We start from the raw sequence: 19,272 nt of genomic DNA on the forward strand, positions 1-19,272 counted from the left end.
AGCAGTTATCCTCCGTTGTCTGCTTACCAATTTGGGTTATGTGCTGGTACCACATGTTGTTTGAGATGTGTGCTGAATCTGTTATGTAATTATCGATACCTTTATTGTCAGTATATGTGCTGCGTTTAACTCTACCTCCCTTACCTTTAGGGTTGCTAGTACCACCTGATATCATACCTGTTGCAGCCGTGGGAGGGGGTATGTTAGTTCTGGGTGCAGCCACAAAATTGGTAGCATAGCTTTTCTGCCATACAGAGGCAGCCAACAGACCAGTGATGACCAACACTCCTATCAATTTTATTACAAGAGCTAGTCTTTTTGTTCTTACCTCGCTGCAGTCCGGCAGCTTATTATTGCGATGTTAAAGGTGCCTGCCTGAAAATCCTTAATGTGCTTGTTATTATTGTTAGTTAAGCTCTCCCTATCAAGTAATCGTTCAGTGCCCAGGCGAAGAGCTGTTCCCACGCTAATCTTAGTGACCTATCTCTTAGAGCAGGTAAGTGCTCGTGAAGATGGGGAAATGATTGTTCTATGGCCAAAACAAATGCGGTGTAATATATGCGTACCCTTCTTCTTTTTAGGTACTTCGGCCTTCTTATATGATATACAAATTGGTGTGATAGGGCCTCGGGGGTGTTATCATCCGCGGGCAGCATCTACTCTTGGGCAGAGCACACTGTTAGTTACTTCACTTTCTAAACAATACAATTATATGTGGTACCTGCATGTGCGAGAGAGAATAGAGAAAACATACAAGTGTTTTATATATGTGTGTGTGTGTAACATCCAAGTTTATTATACAATGTCCTTCAATCGGTGGTGGCCTTGGAGGGGGGACCGGGGCTGGGTTGGGCAGAGGTTTGTTTACTTTGTGATCTCGTGACCATAGGGTGGGCTATGGGCAAGTGTCCAATGTCCAGGGCAGTGGTTGTGACTGGGGAGTGGCCGAGTGCAGTGACACAATTATCCTCAGCGGTGGTTGCTGTATCCTTCTCTGTAGCCGACGTTGTTGATGTTGTTGGTCTTGCAATGGCCCTGTCGTCAACGCTAGGGCGGGTCTGATGTTTGTAGGGCTTTACGTCATGTAGGTGATTTCAGGCGCGCTTATCGTGCAGTTCCACTGCTCTGGGAGCCACTTCCTCTACCAAGTGGGGTCCGGTAAAGCGTGGGCTGTTCCACTTTCTATTGAAGTTGCGGAGAAGTACATGATCGCCCTCCGCAATAGTGCATAGTACTTCCTTTTCTTGTTCCTCGTTGGTGTCTTCTTGTTGAGAACTCTTCGACCCACCCCGCGTGCGCTCGAGCTGTTGAGATACAAAGGCGACACTAGTAATCAAGGAAGACACATATTGATACATTTCGTCACCAAGAACAGTTGCAGTGTTTTCATGGTCAGTAAATGCTCTTGATGTTGGCGTTAAAGGAAGGCGCATTTGACGTCCTGTCACCACCTCGTGGGGAGTGAGGTGGTGATCAGACCCTGGCCTGTTCCTCAGCTCAAATAGAGCCAGCGGAAGGCAGTACAACCAGCTCTTTTTAGTTTTCTGCTGAATTTTTGCAATTTCCTCTTTCAATAGGCCATTGAGACGTTCACAGATACCATTGGCCTGCGGATGGTAGGCACATGCAAATTTATGTTTAATACCCAGCAGAGATGTGATGTGCTGAAACATTTCATTAGCAAAGTGTGGGCCGTTGTCCGACCGCAGCACTTCGAAACACCCCACCTGGGGAAGACCTCTCTCACTAGAAATTTAGCTGCTCTAAACTTATCCACCTGTGAGCAGGGTCCGGCCTCGATCCACCTGGAGAATGGACATACCACTAGAATCATGCACCTATGTCTTTGACATACATTGATTATATCAACGTAGTCAATATGAAGGTGTAGGAAGGGTCCTTTCGGCCGGGGTATAGTACCTTTTATTACTTGCAGCGTGTGACCGGCCGTAAATTGTTGGCATGTGAGGCAATTGCTGATGAAATTAGTAACATGAGAATTTCACTCGGGGCAGAACCATGCCTCCCTAATTCGTGCTGCAATCACTTCCTTCCCGGTATGTGCTGGATAATGGAGCTGGGCCAGGGCGGTGTTCAACAGTGCCCTCGGCATGACCACTTTTCCAGTATTATTTTGATGCCACAGCGCGTCTGTTGGGGACATCGTACATCCTCTTTTTACCCACAGTTCCTTTTCTGCCATTGGTGCGGCTGCCTGCAATTCCATTATCTGTGTTACAGGGAGATGAGTGTACCCTTCCTTCATCATCATCTGTCTTACCGTTGACCTCCCCCTCCCTCTCTCTGATTCTCGGGGGGGTCCATAATTCACCAAAATATGCAGCATGCTTGGCATGTGCGTCTGCTGTTTCATTTCCTTTCGAGATATAGTCATCTTCATTAGTGTGTGCTGGGCATTTAACCAAAGCTATCTCTTGGGGGTCGTTAATTACTTCAATTCATTCTGCTAGCAGGAGGGCATGTTGCACTGGGGTGCCATCAGCTCTTCTAAACCCCCTTCTCTGCCATTTTATCAACCCGGAGTGCCCCGTTGATGTGACATATGCACTGTCAGAATATATAGTGACTCTTTTGTCAACACTTTCCTTTAGTGCCAAAATCGGCGCAACCAATTCCGCTGCCTGAGCCGAATAATGCTGCAGTAATTGCATGCATTTTATTGGGACATACATCAAATCTTCTGTCATTTTTACTACTGCTGCCCCAGTTCTCCTTATCCCATCTCTTTGGTCAATTGTTGACGAACCATCAATGTACAATATCTCACCCCCTTTAAGGGCATCCTCCTCCACTTTCCTTGTGCTGGAGTACATTTCAATAGTCTGTGCAATCGTGAGCATAATCACCTTCCTCAACAACTTCCGCTATGAATCTGGCTGGGTTAACGGTCCTGCATCTGACAATTGTCAATTCGGGTCTAGATAAGATAATCTCATAACCTGACGCCCTCTGTGTGGGCAGTGTGGAATTAGGTTTGTTTAAAATTGCAAACAGTGCATGCTCCACAAATAATGTGGTGGGGCACCCCATCGTTATCGATGATGATTTCTCCACCGCAAATGCGGCTGCGGCGAGACCCTGTTCGCAAGGGAAATGTCCTAACATGACAGGGTAAGTGACCGCTGTAGAAGGCTATTGGCTTGTGTCCCATGCTAGTTTTCTGAGTCAATACTGCTTTCATTACTGCTGAGTCACAATGTGAAAAAATGAAAAATTGGTGTTCGTAATTTGGAGTGGCTAGTACGGGAGCTGTGGATATGGCATGTTTCAACTCATCAAACGCCTCTTCCATTTCTCTTGTCCACCCCAATTTCTTGTCCCCTTTTTGCGCCTCTCTCAATGCCTTGAGCAGGGGTCCTATGTATGAGCTGTAGTCGAAGACCCATGCTCTACAGTAGTTGCACAGGCCCAGGAACTGCTGTAGCTCCCTCACAGTTTGTTGTTGTGGTGTGTTGGTTATGGCTTGTGCTCTTTGTGGTGCAATGTTTCTTCCGTGCTGGGATATTAGTTGACCACTGTATAGTACCTGTTCCTGACAGTACTGTAACTTTTCATTGTCTACCTTGTACCCCTTTTCAGCCAACACTGTCAGCATTTTTACTGAGTCTTCCCTGCACCTCTCCTCAGTTGTGCTGCAAATTATTATATCATCAACATATTGCAGCACTGTGCTTTCCATTTCAATTTTTCCCAAATCCATCTGTATTACTCTGTTGAAAATTGAGGGTGACTCGCAGTACCATTGTGGTAACCTTGTGTTTCCATTTTGTATTCCTGTATGTGAAGCTTGTCAAATCTTGTGAATCTGGGTGCACAGGTATTGAGAAAAAGGCATTTTTGAGGTCAATCAAAGTGAACCGTGATGCGTCTGCTGGTATTCCACATAGTATCGTGGCTGGGTTTGCTGCTATGGGGTATTCTGCCTCTACAATGTAATTCAAAGGCCTGAGGTCCTGGATGAAACGCCACAACCCTCCTTTAGCCTTGCGCACTGGGTACACAGCTGTGTTAAATGCCGACTCTGATGGTACCAATATGCCATTATTATCAGTGCTGTTATGGTTTCGTAAATGCCCTCATCTGCTTCTTTTGATAGTGGGTATTGCTTCACTCTAGGTAGTATTGCGCCCCTTTTCAACTTTATTTTTACTCCTCCAATGCTCTTTATGCAGCCCACATCATAGGCACTGGTGGTCCACAGTGATGCTAGAACCTTATCCATGTCTTCCTCGTAAAAGGGTACTGGGGTAGATGCAGGTGCCTCGAGTGCCATAGCCATTTTCAGTGCTACTTGCTTGTATGTTACTCTTAACCAGATGTCGACACTCATCATAAATACCATCTCTCCTTCTCCCTTGTTTTCTGAAAAGAGCTCTTCATCAGACACCTGAGTGAGCCTGCATCCCTCCGCCAGTGCTATCTGCTCTCCATGCTCTCCCTTCCCTGTCTTGGGCATGTACTGCGACATAATCTGCAGTCGCTATAATGCTATCGATGCTCACCGAAATCATCTTCCCCTCTTGTTCACTAGCTGGTGTCTCAGGCCATAACAAATATGCTGCTGGCCTCCTCCAAATCTTCCCTTCTATTCCTGGCACCCATGCAAATGCCATGTCTGTTCCATATTGGAACAGCTCGCCATACACAGGCTCAGCTCGAGCTACTGTCTGGCCACAGTATGCTTGCAGTATCTGTCGTGCAGTAAGCATGTTTATTCCTGGTGTGGAGAAAATTATGCCGTTCTCTGTGAAGGATATTGTCATATTTAATCTGCTCATTATGTCCCTTCCAAGTATGTTCACTGGCGACTCCTTTGAATACAGGAGTGGGACAGACATGTCATGATCTCCTATAGATAAGGAGATGTTATCAGTAAAGGGAACCAACCCTCTAGCCCCAGAGAATCCTCGAGTGTGCATGGCCTCTCCTGACATTTTAAATTTACCCTCCCTTATGCAAGACCTGGTTGCCCCAGTGTCAACAAGGAAGGAGAATTTTTTTGTCACCTATCGCTACCTCAATGCGTGGTTCCTCCGCACTATTAGGTGTTATCGACAGGATGGGACACACCAAGGACTTCTGTGGGCTGTCCTATTGTGGGTACAGTGACTGACCGCTTCCTGTGTAAGGGTTGTGTCCCAAGATAGTCACCCTCCCTAACTGTGTTTGTTGTAGCAGTGTATCAATGGGTTTCAATTTATGGTCCTGTATTTGAGTGAGCTGTTGTACTGGTTGCACTTGGTGTTGTTGTCTTGTTATTGTCACCTGCTGCTGCGGTGTTGTGTATGTCTGCAGCTGTTGTTGTGGTGATACTTGCTACTGTGATTTGCTCTGTTGTGTTCCCTGCAGTTGCTGGTAAACCTGCTGCTCCCTCATAGGCCTTTGTGGTCCCTGTTCCCCCCCCCAGGCTGGTGGGGTGGGTCTCTTTCTACACATGTGTGACATGTGTCCCAACATTCCACAAACCCAACATACAGGTGGTTCCCTGGCCTGCCATGGGAAACTCCCCGCATGGTCTTGGTACCCTTGTTGCCCATTGGGGTAGTAACTCCGAAACCCTCCCCCTTGCTGTTGTGCAGGTTGGCCCTATCCCCTCCCTCTCATCATTCCGCCTCTTCCCCTGGTGTTCTTATAATATCCATTTCCCAGTGGCATGTACCCTCCTCCTGTGGGAGCCGTGTATGGTGGGGGTTGTGGCATCTGTTGTGTTGTAAGTTCTGGTGGTTGTGATAATGGTGCTATTTGTTGCTGTGTGGAATCTTGTACAGCCACTACTTGCATGGGGTTTGGTGTCATTGTTGTCGGTGTAGTTATTAGTGCTCCTTCCATGGTATACTTGGTTCGTTTTTTCTGCACTAATTTTGCCTCTTCCGCTTTCCTATCTTCTTACTTTTGTTTCATCTTTTCTTGCCACATCCTACAGTGGTGTATTATTGTTAGTTGTATTTCAGGCCAGGCCTTAGCTTCCATTCCCACTATCTTCTTCAGTTGTCGGAAACCCTTGTACTAGTATGTGGCAAAAAATTGCTGGTGTCTTGTCCCACTGCTCTCTAGTTTCCAAGCGCCACTTCTCCTGAATCTCCTGGATATAATCAACAGGATCTTCATTCGCGCGCATGTTGCGTGACGTTATTGCTCCTATATCTGATGTGTCTGGGTACTGCACCCTCAGGGCTTGCCATAATGCATGCCTGCAGTTGGCAAATGGCGCCCCGTCATGTGACGTGTTTGTTATTGTTACTCCGGGGAATCCTGCCCTCTTCCAAATGTCATCTGCCGCGTCCCCTAATATTGATATTAATAGGCCCTTCACGTCTCCCACTGCTAGTTTCTGTCCCGCGGTGTGTTTTTCCATCTTGTATATCCATTTCCCCGCTCCTCTGCTTAATGATGGTAGCCTGCACTTTATATTCTCCTTATCAGCATGCTTCCAAGATACATATTATGGTCTAACCCCTCCCTTCTCCAAAGTGGCATTAACTTGTACCCCATCTGTCCCCCTAGTTGTTGCGGGGTGGAATCCGTGTACTCCTCCTCTTCCTCAGTGTCAAGTAAATCTGTTGCCATATCTGTATTACTGCTACTTGTTGTATCTTCTCCTTCGTATCTCCCCCCTCTCCTATTGCTCTCTTGGTTTACTGCAGGTGTGTGTGGCCGTTCTGCTCGCCTGCGTCCTGGGAGGTCTCTGAGCCTGCCGATGTATGGTGTGTGTTCAGGCGTGAGTGTGGGTGGGCGTGTTGGGCGTAATGATGTGGATGTAACTGTGCGTGTTGGTCCTCCTGCCACTTCTCTTACCTGCTCCTCACTTCCCTTCACTTCTTCTTTCTTCTTACATGCCCATGGTGATTCCCCGTTAGCATGTGTGATGTACAATTTATCTAAGCTCTCCCTACCACCGCTTCTTCCTTCTCTCCCCACTTCCTCTTCTTCATCTCTCCAAAATTCATCCAAGAGCGACATCCCCCAATCTGTCCTTTTCCCCCTCATTGTCACCGTTTTTAAGTCTATCAAATCCGTTCCTTCCTGTTCTCCTCTACCAGTTACTCCCCTTTGCGCTGATGTTGTAGCTACTTCCGCATCCCGACGCACATATGTTCTTACCCCATTCCCCACTTTCCTCTCTCTTCTCTCCTCTTCCTTCTTTTCCACTATTTCACCACCTATTTCCTCTTTTCTTTTTCAATTCCTCCATCACCTCACTACTTACCTTCGCTAATATCCTTTCTTCCTCTCTCCTCCTTTCCCATTTCTCTTTCTCCCTTTCTAATATGCTTTCTATTACTTTACCTTCTTGGTATTTCCGGGTGCTCTCAGAGAGTAGTTTCTTCTTCCATCGTTCCATTTCCTTTTCCTTCTCTTCCTCCTCTCCATGTCACGCTGTGCTGCTCGGGATACCCTTTTTGCTATTGCCTTCATCCTCTCCGCTTCCCTTTTCCTTTCTTCAGTACGCTCCTTCATTCTCTCTAACTCATCCCTACTTTCCTTCCTTTCCCTCCTCCTTCCTCGTGCCTTTTTCTCGAGCTGCTTAATCAGTGCACTCCGCTCATCCCTTAATTCAGCCAATCGTTCCTCCAACATCTCCTCCTCTTCTTGTGACAGCTCTCCTTCCCTTGTGTTGTTCTGCTCACCCCCTATTCCAGTGCTACCCGCGTCGTCCTTATTCATTCTCCTCACCACCTCTTCTTCTTCTCCTGATAATGTCCCTCGCAGCTTTAAGAGCACCTGCGCTGCTACCCACTCGTCTTGTCCTATGTTTGAAATGCTCCTCGCTGTTCTTCCCTCCCTTTGTGCGCATCTGCGTGCAATTCGGACCTACCGTGCTTGTCACCTCCTCCCCCCCTCCTGGTAGCTACCTGTTGCTGTACATGGTGGAGGGCTGTACGTGGGGTTCGAGTACCCCTCAGCTGCCGTCAGTTGTTGCCTTGCTGCTTCTAGTAGCTCCGTCATAGGATATATCCCACCTTCCTCCTTCACTGCCTTCGCTAGGGGCATGTCTTCTGTCCCTTCCTTCTTTACTTCTACTTCATGTATAGTACCAGGCCTTTCATCCCCCTTCCTGTCTTTTCTTGCACACTGTGCGATACTGGACGCCTTTTCCCCGTTTCCTCCTTCCTCCTTAATCTCCTTCCCCTCCTTTGTTTCTTCGCTCCTCTTCCCTTCTGTCGCCCCTTCCACGGTGAACATTCCGGTTGGTCCTGGCCGGGATCCCTGTAACATCCTCCACAACTTAAACACCTCCACGTGATGTGCCAACTTTTTACCTTTATACGTGTTGTGTATGTGTGTCAGCAGTGAGTGTTGGACGTACGGGTCAAAACTGCTGTTAGGCGGCTATGGTGTCGGCATTTTGTTGTCCGTTCCTTGCGTCCATTCTATGCTATATTTGATGAGTTTTTCCCTATGGGGTGTCAGCGGTTTTGCAAATATTTTGGAGGGGGGTAGTCAGAGTGTTCCCCAACCCTCCAGATCCCGACCCATATGACATGGTTACACTGTGCTTTTAACTCCTCTCAGCACAGCCGTCGTTACCTGGCCCCGCAGATTGGGGACTTTCGACCGTCCGCTGAAAGTAAAACAACCAAGTATAACAATTATAAGTATACAGTCCTTTTCCTCTGTTTGTTTTCTTCCTTGATAACGTTGGTACAGCCCCCTGCGGCCACGGCGCACAAAGCCCCCTGCGGCTGCGTGCCCTGTGTGATGTGTTTGTACAACCGCCCCACCTTTTCCACTCCCCTCCTTCTTCCACCTTACTCAACGTGGCCGGCGTTCTCCGTGCACGGTCACTTCCCGTTTTCCGCCCTTCCCCTATTTGGGCACACCCTCCCCACCTCTTTTACTGCCCTTGTCCTCTACTTAATCCCCTGCCACCCTTCAACAACGCGATGTGGTCAAGGTGTCCTATGAAAGCCCTACAGGTGACGTCACCAACCTCTTTCAACTACTACCGGTAAGATCTTTACACTTTGCGCGCAATAAGTTTTAACTCCTTGTCCCCGTTAACCCCACAACTGTCCTCTTGTTACGCCTGGAACAAGGTAACCAACAATACACTCTTATAATCGGACTGCGCACGCTGCGTCGCCTCGCGTGTGACACGTCCCTCCCCAGGAGGGCTTAACCAGCCAATTATCTTCCGTACTTGGCAACAATCTAGCTACCTCCTACAGGAAAACGTCATCTATCTATCGAGTTTCACTGCTCGATCAATAGGGATCCTCATCTACTCATTGATCGAAAACGCCAATTCGTAGGAAAGCCGCACACACCCCCCTCTACAGGTGCCCACGATCTAGACCAATCAGTGTCTACCAGCAACCGCACTTGGTGCCCTCTGGCACCACCCGCCCTGCTTCCTTTATGTGGAGAGGACGGCCCTCGTGCCTGTCCCGTTACCGCTCACTCGTCTATCAACACTTATTAATCAAATCTTCGCCACACACTGTAACAACACCTCCCACCTCCCTTATTACAACTCCTCCCCCCTCCCTCATAATCTCACATTGCTTGTTGGGTGTGTCATACTCGCCAAGTTCTCCTGATGCGGGGCCGCTCGACCGGGTGCACCCCTCCAAGCGGCTGGCCGCCTCCCCTTGTCTGGACCACGTCTGGACACTGGCCAACCGCGGGCGGGATACTTCTCAACCGGCTCCCGAAGGCCAATATCCGGATTGCGCTGTCCGGTCTTCTCGCAGTTCCGCGATGGCCCTGTAGTCCTCAAAAGGGGTCAGCGGCAGAGGGGGCCGCGCCACCGGGCCTCCTCGCAACGAGAGGCCTTGGAAAAATAAACCCAAAAGGGTAGACCTTAAATATATCTCAGCAGTGCCTCCAACTTGTCGGGGTGATTATCCCGGGGTTGGCTGAGCCGTCCGCTGACCTCCGGGCTGGGAGGCCCCAACTCCTCCCGTGCTTCCCTGAATGAGTATGAGATACACACAAGGAGCAAGGTGGTTCTGTTGTTTATTATAACAACGGCAGGGATGGGTCTTGGATCGTACGCGTCCGTCCAGACTCTCAATCTTAGTGGGGCTCGCAGGCCCTTTTTACAGCAGTATGACGCGCTACTTGCATCACCTGGGAAAGTTAGCAAAAAACCTATTGCCACTTCAGATTGGTTCCCCGAGTGGTACGGTTAGTATAGGATACATATAGAGAAGGATATTAGTGGTTAAGGATGAGTAATGTGGTATACTTGGGCTGTCCCTACTATTAGATACTTGAAAATCATTACAAGAGGACCCCTGATGATTGGCTAATGTTAGTGGCGTCAGTGATGAGTCCCCCTGCGTTCTGATTGGTCCTCTCGCGAGCCCCCAAGCCTGGGACCATCGTCGTTCCCAGCTCGCGGTGTACCTGTCATTAGCAACAATGTGCAGCTATGTGTTTGTGCAGACAACATTCAGGTCTGCTCATAGACTTGTGAGCGGGCCGTTCCCATCGCCGTAGGTGTCCATCTTGCCGCTTCGCTGTTACAACCTGTGTCCCAGACTTTCTGTCTCGTGGGTTTGGCACCTTGTCAGATCGGTCACGTGTGGAGAGGCCGTAGCTGGAACAGAATTCTGCACATTAGATTTGTATTTCGTTTCTGTGGGCTTGGCCTTTTTTTTTACAGGTGTAACCTTGGCGCCGCTGGTAGCATGCAAGTTGTAACATCGTGGCCTTGACTATGAGCTCTCGCTGGGGCTCGTTCTGCATGATCAGCACTTGTACTCTTGCTCTGGGAGGGTTTTCATGATGAGGCTCTTGCTTGCGGCCTACTTGGGCCTAGTTCATGGGTGGCGATGCATAATCCATTACACTCTTATAATCGGACTGGTTGCGGTTTGACATGGCGTCGCAGCAGTGTTAGGTATACATAATAGCGTCATCATCACAGGGCGAGTGGTGGGAGAAGCGTCAGCAAGCGTATACACGAGTTCTTCAAGCGTCTTGCGTTTCTGCACTGCTATAAAAAGGCCTATGTGAAAAATAACAGCGATGCACGTCAGTGGGTGTGTCAGTCACCTACGTCATAGCACTGAATATTTTCTTCGTGTAGGTTGGTGTGTGAGCAACCAGTGTGCATGGTGGCACGTGTGTTCTTGGCAGTTGGCTAGGTCGTTATGGCATCTCTAACGATGTGGATACTTGTGGCTGTTGCCTTAGTAAAGTTCATCCATGCCGCAGGTGTCGGCTTGAGTCGGACAAGCTGGTGGGCATACCCTTATGTTCCTGAACCAGGGTATTTTGTCCCGTGGGGGGTGCCTGGGCCGTGATCCTCTAGGCCATGGTCATGATGAGATTGGGGGGGAGTTTGTTCTCCCATTCTCCCACTTCAATCCTCGCTGTCTATAGGGCACCCTAAACTCATGCCTGACTCCTCCTAACTCTATGACTATAAACTCCACTCTCACAGCTAATGACCTAGGTGAATACTTTGCTGCAAAAATATCCAAAATTAGAGAGTCTCTCCTGACCTCCCTCACACTCTCTCCTCCTACATTCTGCACTCTGCCTACACTTTCATCATCATCCTCTGCCTGTATCTTCCACTTTAGTCTTTCTAATACTGGTGAAGTGCTAGCTCTACTGATGAATGCTAATCCCTCTTGTGCCTCATCAGACCCTCTTGCTCATCCGCTTGTCAAGCCTATTGCCCCTTTAATGTGGCTTCTGAAATCAGTGAACTCGTCAACCTGTCCTTCGACTCTGCTTTCTTTCCCTCTGTTTTCAAAACAGCCACAGTCATCCCTCTCCTAAAAAAGCAAGGCGCTGACCCGAATCTACCGGCTAACTTTCACATTGTCTACTCTTCCACACTACTAAAGTTCTCAAAAGTATTCTGTTCAAGTGGCTCATCAATTTCATAGACATCCACCACCTTTGAGAACCCCTATAAGCAGGTTTCCGCTCCTGTCACACTCATAAATGTGTCCAACTTCATCGCCTATGCTAAGCACTCCAACCTATCCTCTATCCTAATTCTCCTTGACCTGTCTGCTGCCTTTGACACACCACACCAGTTCCCCTGACTCCTGGAGCAACAACACCTCTCAACTCACTCCTCTGACTGCTGGTGTTCCACAAGGGTCTGGCTTGGGTCCACTCCTCTTTACTCTCTACACCTCTGCTCTTTGGGCACTAATCTGCTCCCTCGGGTTCTTGTACCACTCCTGCGTAAAATCATGTTGAAACCAACTTGGGAAAAATAACCATCTCAGTATACCTGCTACTGCAGTAGTAATTGCTGAACCGGATCAAAGGAGAAACAATCTCTTTTTCCACCTTAAATCTACTGTAAGCCCAGGTGCATGTGTCACTATGGTAACCATTAGTGTCCCTAATAGCCAAAGTACGTCGGAGTGCAAATGTTTGCAGGGGCTGTGAGAAGAGTGAGGAATTCTCATCCTATAGAAAGATACCTGCAAGAAAATATATTTTAGACTTTCATCTGCTGCTGAGCAAACTGGTTGAGTCTGTTGCCCTACTGCTTGCTGCTATAATATGTGTTATTTTAGACTAGCAGAAGTACCCGTACTGCGAACGGGTTCTGTAGACAGACCTGATAACTGATCCTGTCGGTCGCTGTTCCTATTCGCTTATCACTTGATGTGCTTTGCACCATTAAGTAAACTGCACTAAGAATTGGGATGTGTGGCTGGCTGACCTACCACAGAGCAGATATTGGGGGAGGTGAGAGTTGGTGTGCTGCTGCATACTGGTACCTTCTGTGCTCTCTCTCCCCACCTGTCACCTCACACTGGCATGGTGCAGTTCGTTGTGGTGCATTGCGGTGTAAATCTCTTGGAAACCCTGCACACACTCAAGATTGTCTGGTATACTTTCCTGCCAGGGCTTCTTGAACTTCACACAATATTCATCCACTTTCACACTTGTACATTTACTTGGTTGGATAATACATCCTCTTGATATATTATTAATTTCTGTGTTTCCATGCATTTGCATTTCATGCATTCACATACTGGTAAGGCTGCTTTGGTTTCAATTCACTTTCCCTTATTTCAATCAGTCTCTACGTTTTCTCTTGTTCTTCAATCTGTTTTACTTTTATTTGCATTTGGCACGGCTGCCCTGGGGCCCCCCCCTATCCTTGGGTTGACTCACTGGCTCTTGTTGGCGTTCACAAACTCGTTTGCGGTCAATCGGCAAAGGCACTCTTCCTACTTTCCCTTGTTGACTGCTTTCTCAGCGTTCTTTTGTCTCCCGCGACTTCCCTTCAGCACGCCAGTTTTCGTTTGGGCTCTCACAGGTAAGGGTCTGCTTTCTGTGATCGCTGAACACCCAGGAGTCTCTTCCTGTAACCTGGCGTCTCTGCAGTGCGTCGCCTCCTCGCAGCGTTTCCCTTCTTCCTCTGCTCTGAGTCACGTGGCACTCCCACACCTGTTTGGGACTTCGTGCCTCGCGGAGAGGCAGACTGTTCTATCGCCAGCAGCAGCAGTCCTTGACACTGGGTTGCCGGTCGTAAACATTTCCCAGGCATAGGTGTTTTTGACCACCAGCTAGAGTGCTCGCTGGGTTGAAAGCTTCTTACGCTCTGCACTGCTCTTCTTCTCTTCTTCGTCCCAGTATTCGGGGGATTGTGGGCAAAGGAGTCCATTTTTGATGTCTGATAAAGAGTTTGGATAATCACTTTCCACATGCCTGGATGGTAAAGCCGTTCTGGATGATGAATAGATGGAACTGAAAAAGGCATTCTTGTTACTTCCACATGGTAGACCAAAGTTGGGGGTTTGTTTTATGTGCTTTGGTGAAGAATCTTTTCTAGTCTTTCAAGGGGAAGGTGTAGAGATATGGCAATAGGCCATGAGGGCATTGGGTATTAGAGGTTTATTTTCAAGGCCAAATAGGGGAATACCCTGACTCATCCAGTGAAGCCATGACATCACCCCAGAGATTGTCTCCTCCCATGTGATCCTCCATCATACAGCCGCCCAACGGTCAGGATTATGTAGTGGTTGCTGTCCCCTGGCCACATGGGAGAAAGTCACTGCCAGGGTGTCGGTGATGACTTCATTGGATTCATCACACTCCTTCCTGCATTACTCTTCTAACTGGCTGCATGGATTTGTTGGCTACGGCTTGTACTTCTGCCTTGACTGTTGATCATCAGATTAGGTGTCTCCTACCTAATGGCCTCTCTTGTTGCCCATGCGCTTGATTGTTTTGAACTATTGCAGGAAGCTGACCTCTCTTTGGGTTATTTTAACTTCTATGGCTAATCAGCTCGCTCTGCTTACATTTGCGACGCCTCGTAGGGGTCTTTCTGTACCTTGGTTCGCTCCTCACTTGGCTAATCTGCGACATCTTCCTGGACAAGCGCAAGTGGCATATTTCATACAGTCATTTGGCAAAAGTCATTCTGCGCGAGGCCACATCTTTATACCAATCTGCTATTTTTTCAGCTAAATGTACTTACTACTCAGGCTTGCTGATTTTCGTCCTGGTCGGGGCACCTAGACCGTTTTGGTTTCAATAGTCGATTACCTGGATCAGGATGGTGTCTGAGCACTTATTTTATTGGATTTATCTGCCGCATTTGATACCATTGACCATTCTACCCTGATCCACAGGCTTTCATCAGCTGATATCTCTAGTCCTGTTTTGGCTTGGTTTCTTTCTTTTCTATCTGGGCACTCTCAATCTCTCTTTCTACCTCCTTATTGTTCTACATCCGTTCCCATCACTTTCAGTGTTCCTCAGGGTTCTCCTCTGTTATTTAATGACTATATTGACCCTTTAACACAATAATTATTTTGGATTTCGGTGTTATTCTTACGCAGATGACACACAGATCTTGGTTCACCTGGACCTCCATCTACGGTTGCTGAACGTTGTTGATCTTGTCTGCTTGCAGTCCATACTTGGATGAGTATTAACTGGCTGTGTCTCGATGGGGACAAAACAGTGGTGCAGGTAGTGGGTCCTCGCACTGCTGATTCGCGCTGTATTGTCCATCACTCTTTCTATTGGACTTCTGCCACTGCGTCTTATTGTTGTGCCCCATTTTTCTCGTTCACACATTGGGTGTAGGTCCTTTTCTGTGGCTGCTCTCCAGTTGTGGAATAAGCCCCCACCCCCTTTGGTGTGCTACTGAATATCATATCTCATTTTTATGATTGTTGAAAACGTTCTTGTTTTAGGTTTTATTCTGTCTTTTCTTTTTTCTGGGCTTTCCCTTTTTGGTTTTTAGAGCCAAGATGCCCTGACCTTCCTTCATACATTTGTTTAACATAAAATAACTTTCCAAATGCTATACAGAGGTAATGTTTTGGTATGTATATATTTGTGAAAGTGTGTTTGTATGTCCGGAGTTGGCTCCAACCCCATAATAGTTGGTGGGCTGAAACTTTGGCCGAAGATCGGCATACCAGTCTGGAGTGTGCTGGCGATAGTGAAATTTGACCAACCCCATCCATTCGCCCTGCACAGGAGTGGAGCGGGGTCTGGCCCTTTGCTACCCGTATAGACGATTTCAGGAGATTGCCCATTTTTTGATTTTTCAATAATAGGAAGGTATGACACAAAACATATACAAGGCTATAGCAGACCCCGACGTGCATGTCAGCTACAGACCCGGGCAACGCCGGGTGGTACTGCTAGTCCATCATAAATGCTTCTAGCAATCATTAATTGCAGGAGGCATTTACACTTTTTCCAAAATGTAGTGTAGAAAGGTTTCTAACTTAACCACCAGGGTACAGATTACAGAAACTTTGCACCGCTGCATGCGCAAAATTGCAAGGTATTAGCACTAGGGCAAAGTTTGCCCTATTTTTAAAAATACTGGTACATATTTGAAAACCATTGCATCATGAAAAGTGTAGATTGGCATCTGAGAACCACCAGGGCAAAAATTCCCCTAGTGCAAAAAAGATAAATTTTCACACCAGGGCAGAAACGGATTGGCCCTTGTGCTAAAATGCATCATAAATGTACCTTTTTCTGCAGTAGGGCAATCTTTGCCTTGTGCTTATAACATGCCAAACTACACTTGGCATGTTCTCTGTTATGCTCCCACCACCACACAGAGTGACAGACACACCAGGGAGAATGCCTTCTCCTGCGAAATCCAACTATCACTGAACAAGACCATCTTTGTGGCTCCCGCTCACAATGCAACCCTGCTTCTCGCATTGTATTATCAGGCACTAAATGGACACAGGGCTCAATTCACCTGAACCATGCCAGGATCCTCGGAGACCTTTCCACAAAATTATGCGCCGGGGCCACATGTCCTTCCCGTCAGCTGTACATTGGGAACCACATGTCATTCCTCACCTATGCCTCTCCACTCATCTATGCCTCGGTTGCCCGCTCGCCATCTTGGATTCTGGCCTGGCACGGCCCGCTGAAAAAACAAAATCAAATATATATTGTTTTTGCAGGCTAAAAGAGGGGGCATGCTTCACCGATCAGGGAACACCCAAGCCGCCAGATCTGACTACTCGCGGTGGGTGTGGATGGGTTGTCTCGTGTTATTTTTATGAGAGTTACAGTTTGATAAAAGAAAAACATTGACCGCAATAAAAGAATATTTTCTTTTTCTCCTCCAGGGACACATTTCAAAAACGCCATTGCCACATGTGTGTGCCTCAGCCTTCTCCTGGTAAGAAAGAATTTTTATGCAAATCTTTTCATTATGTGGTCATAATAATTGTGATTGAAATGCAATTTGCTAAACTATTTCTGTTTGAGTGATTGCTTGTGTGAGTGAATACATTTCCATGGTCCACTCCTGCAGACAGAAATGCTTGACTGTCATGTCACCATTCATCCTAAACTCCCATTTCCTTTGGCTTTGTGAGTTTTCATTAGGGGATTTTTAGGGGAAGAGCTACGTTTTCAGTAGTTTGCGGAAAGACATGAGGTCTTCGGTGAATCTGATGTGGGGTGGAAGTGAGTTCTACAGAGTGGGGGCCAGGGCTGAGAAAGATGATCCACCTAATCTGAGTTGGTTTTTGGTATCACTAGGAGGTGGGCAGAGCTTGATCTTACAGTGCATGGTGGATGGTAGGGTCTTAGTTTGTCCTGAAGATATTGAGGTCCGGTTTTGTGCATAGCTCGGTGCAAGATGCGTAAGGTTTTGAAGGTTACCCTTCGTCCAACTTGGAGCCAGTGCAGAGTTTTGAGAGCTGGGGAGGTGTGATCTCTTGGGCCAAGTGCTAGTAGCAGTTTGGCCGCAGCATTTTGTGCTCTTTGTAGTTTAGTCAGGTGGTAAGCATGGACTCCGAGATAGAGGGAGTTAGCATATTCCAGTCTTGACATTACAATTGATTGGACCGCTGTGAGTCTGTTGGGAAAGGAGAGGTATGGAAAAATTCACCTAAGAATTTTGAGGTGTTAGTGGCAGGAATTAGAGACGTTGTTGACTTGGTGCGAGAGGTTTAGGTCTGAGTCGAGAGTGCATCCAAGGTTTTCTACTGAAGTTGAGGTTGTCGGGGAGAATGCCCATGGATGATGGCCAGGGTAGAGGGTGAGGAAAAAGATTGGTGTTGCCACACACCATGATTTCAGTTTTGGTGGGGTTTAAAAGGAGGTGGTTTGTAGTCACCCAGTGATAAATGTCAAGTAAGCAGGCAGCGTGGTCTGGCTGGCAGTTGGTTTTTGAGTTAGGGAGTTTTAGGATTAGTTTGGTGTCGTCAGCGTAGTTGTAGCACAGGATATTGTGTGAGCGGATTATTCGTGGGAGGGTGGACATGTAGAGGTTGAACAGGAGGGCTGATAGGCACGCTCCTTGTGGAACTCCGGTATTGACTGGTCGGGCGGCGGAGACAAAGGAGAAGAGGAGGGTTATTTGTTTCCTATTGTTAAGGAAGGATGCTATCCACTTGAGAGTGTTTCCACTGATTCCTAGTGAGTGTAGGCGGTCGAGGAGGATAGAGTGGTTGATTGTGTCAAAGGCGGTGGATAGGTCAAAAAGGATTAGTGCAGCACATCCCGCAGAGTCTGCTGTGTTGTTAAGGTCATCCCAGATTGAGGTCAGGGTGGTTTCGGTTCTGTGTCGGGGTCTGAAACCTGATTTAGCGGGGACTAGGAGATTGTTGGCTTTGACAAAGGCGTTTAGTTGGGAGTACGTGGTTCGATCGATGAGTTTAACAAGGAACCTGGTGTTTGAGATGGGGTGGTAGTTTTTGGGATCGAGAGGGCGGGCCTGTTTTTTTTTAGGAAGGGTTTGACATGAGCAGTTTTGAATGCGTCAGGGAAAATTCCAGAGGAGAGGGACTCGTTTATGATGGTTCTCGCGTATTCTCCTGCACAGGTAGATGCATATATTTCTTTGATGGTTGTGGCTGGGCAGGGGTCTAGCGGGGAGCCGGATGGTTTCCGGGCGGAGAGAAGTTTGATAAATTGGTCAGTTGATTCAGGTGGGTTGTAGTTGCAGGTTGAGGATTGGCGGGTGGGGTGGGTGGAATGTGCGGTGGGTGCAGGAGGGCCAGTTTGTTGATTAGGGAGTTTGTTCTTTCGAGAGCAGTGGTGTAGAAGTGGAGAGAGAGTGAGTCGCAGAGTGATTGAGAAGGGATTGATTGGGTGGTGGTACATGATGGTTGGGTGAATTCAGAGATGATTTTGTGGAGTTCTTTGCTGGGGTTTCCACTGTTGAGGATTCGAGAGTTGTAATCCGCTTTTTTTGCTTTCCGGATTTCGGCTTTTTAGTGGCGATGGTGCCGGGTTAAGGTGGATCTGCTCAGGGTGGTTTTATCTTTCCGCCATTTCCATTCGAGGGATTTGTACAGTTTTGCAGTCTTCAGTTCAGGTGTAAACCATCTTGCAAAAGGGCCATGGCGAGTGGATGATTGGCAGGTGGGTGTGAGCTGGATTAATGAGGTATTGAGCCATTTGTCAAAGGCGTTGGAGGTTAAGGGTACATTACGTGTGGAGGTACGAGGGAACAAAGAGCGTGTGGGCAAGGTCAGGAAGGATTTTTAATTTATTCCAGCATTTGCGTAGATTTGGAGGTTCTGGTTCGGGTATGTGGAGGGGGGCGGGTGAGCGAATGCTGAAAGGGACAATGAAATGGTCGGACCAGATGATAGGGGTGGGGGGGAGGTTTAGATGTATCTGGTCGTGGGAGGTGAAGATGGCATCAAGGTTGTGTCCTTTGCAGTGAGTTGGCCCGTTTGTGTGGGTGCGGAGGTCAATCGCGTCTACGCAGTCGACCAGAGAGTGGGTCATAGTGTTTGTGGGGATGTCAAGCCAGATATTGAAATCTCCTAGTAGAGTGATGGTGGGATGATTTAATTGGATGGTGGC

General features: G+C 47.8%; 1 long non-coding RNA gene across 1 annotated transcript in view; it reads left to right on the forward strand.

Moving 5' to 3' along the window:
- The window catches only part of LOC138510046 (uncharacterized), a 396,450-nt gene that overhangs the window by 167,984 nt on the left and 209,194 nt on the right, over positions 1-19,272 (forward strand). The window contains exon 2 of the long non-coding RNA XR_011280305.1: positions 16,575-16,627. This is a non-coding gene — a long non-coding RNA (uncharacterized lncRNA). The remainder of the gene's footprint in view (positions 1-16,574; positions 16,628-19,272) is intronic.

This window comes from Ambystoma mexicanum, chromosome 6p, assembly GCF_040938575.1.
Source record: "Ambystoma mexicanum isolate Mex_15411 chromosome 6p, UKY_AmexF1_1, whole genome shotgun sequence".
NCBI lineage: Eukaryota > Metazoa > Chordata > Amphibia > Caudata > Ambystomatidae > Ambystoma > Ambystoma mexicanum.